Source organism: Pundamilia nyererei, unplaced genomic scaffold (assembly GCF_000239375.1).
Source record: "Pundamilia nyererei isolate P.nyererei 1_Seehausen unplaced genomic scaffold, PunNye1.0 scaffold00011, whole genome shotgun sequence".
Classification (NCBI taxonomy): Eukaryota; Metazoa; Chordata; class Actinopteri; order Cichliformes; family Cichlidae; genus Pundamilia; species Pundamilia nyererei.
The window spans coordinates 3,389,920-3,393,022 of record NW_005187412.1 but is presented as its reverse complement, the minus strand read 5'-3'; the positions used below and the strand labels follow the sequence as shown (position 1 = coordinate 3,393,022).

At 40.1% G+C, this 3,103-nt stretch overlaps 1 long non-coding RNA gene across 1 annotated transcript; it reads right to left on the bottom strand.

The window, feature by feature from the left end:
- Positions 1–1,327: 1,327 nt before the first annotated feature.
- Positions 1,328–2,300, bottom strand: LOC102206995 (uncharacterized). Its single transcript, XR_311480.1, has 3 exons — positions 2,109–2,300; positions 1,692–1,986; positions 1,328–1,457 (listed from the first exon to the last, which is right to left on the bottom strand). It is a non-coding gene; the product is annotated as an uncharacterized LOC102206995 (long non-coding RNA).
- Between the last annotated feature and the right edge of the window lie 803 nt (positions 2,301–3,103).

Below are 3,103 nucleotides of genomic sequence, written 5' to 3'. Positions count from 1 at the left end.
AGTTTGGGGGTTTAGAACACATTTTGTGTAATTATAACAATGTGATTTATGACCCTGTTACATGTAGAGTACACAAAATACATAAAATTAAAGTGGGGACAGTGGAGGCAAACACTATGATCTGTAGTTTACAGGAGTTTACATAAATGTATAATTTATACCATGTGTTAAAGTAAATATCAAATTCCCTGAGGGCCTTCTGGACTCAAAATCCACCCCATCCCTGTAAAACGCTGAAGTTTTGAGAGAGATGCCATTGCCCATTCTTTGTCCTCCTGGGTGACAGGTCTTTTGATTCCAGCTGAAATAAAATAAAACAAAAAATACTTTTAATAAGTAGTAATTTTAAGATCAGATACTATCGAGCATTTATATAGGACTCTTCACTTAAAGAACATTTTAAAATTTTTGATGTTCACTACATGTGTGTCTCAATATTAAACACAATGCTTTAAGTAAAATTAAGAGAATAATTAGAACAAAGAGTGAATTTTAAATGAATAACTGACCTTGTGTTGTTGATGGTGTCATGTCAGACACTCTCTTGGCAGTAATTTCTTCTGCTTAGGATAATTTCACGCTCTTCTATACACATTCCACATCAGTGCCATACACATTCTTCTCCACCCAAATCAACAATGCAGCCATATGATGGCACTTATCTTTGCCAATCGGGCACTCCCAGGAGCTGAACCTCACTGACTGACCCTCAACATGCACGTACATTGAAAGAAAGTTAATGCTTACCCTAAACATTCTAACAAACACTTGCAGTGCTGCTGTGTGTACTGGCACCACTGTAGCTAGTCACCTGGTAGATAGATAATCTCAACTAGGCTAACATAACTAACTCTCCAAAAAACTCTGTTATGGAGATTTTCAATTTTGTTTACTTCCACTGTTTTAGCAGTGTTGTATGTGCGTGTGTGCGTTTTATTAAATACATTAGCCGGTACAAAATATATCATGTCAGCTGGCTAGCTTACTTCTAACTCACCTCAACCTTATAAATCTTCCTTTTCATGGATGTCTGGATACTACCCTTTATAATACTGCCTGGGAGAACAGTTACACTGACCACTTTATATCATGGCCTGGATCTGGGGACCCAGGACTTATGTCTTTTTGTACTTACCTCGGGCTGGCGATCCTCATGGGTCGTCCTCCTCGGGAGGTCCTTATAAATATGTTTATTTTCCGTGTGTAGTGTTTTGTTGTTTTCTCTGCTTACCCCCTCTCTGTGTGTGTGCTTATTTGTGTTTATGCTTCCGGATGTTTTGGATCTAATACAATTATTTAAATATGTTTTGGAGTCTGATTCACTTTCACATTTTTCCTCTCTTTTCTTTTATACATAAAGAATGAACACGGAAGCTGTACAGACAAGAATACTCACGATTGCCCCAGTTGTTCAACACATTCAGTGTGACGGAGTGGATGACATCTACTTTGTGGTCCTGAGAGACAAAAAAAACAAGATGGGTTAGTCGGATAAATGTTTTTTAACTCTTGAAAGGATGGTAAATTTAGGAATACTGTGATTACTATGAGGGAGGATATACAGATAGCAGCGGGTGCTAATCTCGAAGTACTCTGGATTGAAAAGTCTATTTAATAATAATATATAATAAAATGGCATTATCTGAGTAATTTTCATGGAATATATTATGAGCTTAATATGATTTTCATACCTCACTCATGAACAGGGTGGAAAAGTCCATTTTCAGCCCTCCAATACTGAAAATCAATCCTGGTGGATGAAGAGAAACTCAGAATAAGAAGAGAAGCTTAATCCAGAAGAAAAGCACGTAGTACTACCACAAGGCCAGCAGGAGGACCAAAAGTCCCAATGCGTTCATGGCTCTAAAGAGACCTCTGTTGCTGTCACTACTGTAGTCAACAAAATCATCAGTGTTGTATTCAACTGTGTCTTGGTCAATATTGTCAGGGACTGGACGGGGACGGGGCCGTCGCCTTTTGGAAACTCTGCACAGAAAAAACAAAATCATGTAAGAAAAAATGTACATGGAAGAACAAATGGATTATGATTACAAAACCTGCATCTATGTCAGTGGATGACAACAAAGAACATGTAGACCAGCACTAACCTGTATAAAGTCTCCTTGTAGGAGATTAAGGGCTCTCCTTGGCAACCATAATAGCCGTTAGGACACTCGAGCCAAACATTAGCGGGCATCATTCTAGCTTATAATCAACAGCGGATCCGGGTCGGATGAGCTGGGAAACGACTGGATCCAAATCAAGTTCCAGACTCGCTGTGCAAGTGGACTCCGATCCGGACCCGGTTTGCGGATCTGTTAAAGAAGACATTACAGGCTCTTTATTTTAGTAAAACACATTAGTCCTTCTATGCCAACTAAAATATCTTTATTGTTATATTTGTTGCCATTTCTGCTATCCTCTTGCAGGACTCTAGAGTGCGACCAATGTGGTCGCATTTGCGACCACATTTTTCACTGGTGCGACTAAAAAAAATATTTGGTTGCACCAACTGTTTGGGTAACAAAAAAAAAAAAAAAATTTATGCAACTCTCCGTGTGGTCAACAACAGACACACATTATGCCCCTCTCATGGACCAAACCAATCAGAGATAGTCAAGGGCGGGACCTCTCTATTTGGCCGTGGTCCAGTTGAAAGTGCAGATGGATAGAGGGAGGTGAGTAGCTTTAAATATAACTGTGTTTTGTCAGAAACGCCAGATTCTCAGTTTAAAGCTCACAAAACTATTTCAACAACCACCAAACAGCAAATGAGAGCAGGTACACGGATTCCACACAAAGACGTAAACACAGAGTCAACCCGACTCATCAGAATCAGCTTTGTCTTTCTCGGCATTCTCACCCGACGGCCCGTAGACGGACACGCTGTCGGAGCTCACCGATTCTGATGCGTCGGGTCCGCTCTGTGTTTACGTCTTTGTGTGGAATCCGTGTACCTGCTCTCATTTGCTGTTTGGTGGTTGTTGAAATAGTTTTGCGCTGATTCTGAGCTGCAGGTTTTGTCTCTCTCCAACCAAAATTTGCCGAGCCAGCAGCAAAACAAGCAGCAAACTGCGCTTCACATTTGATAAACATTGTCATG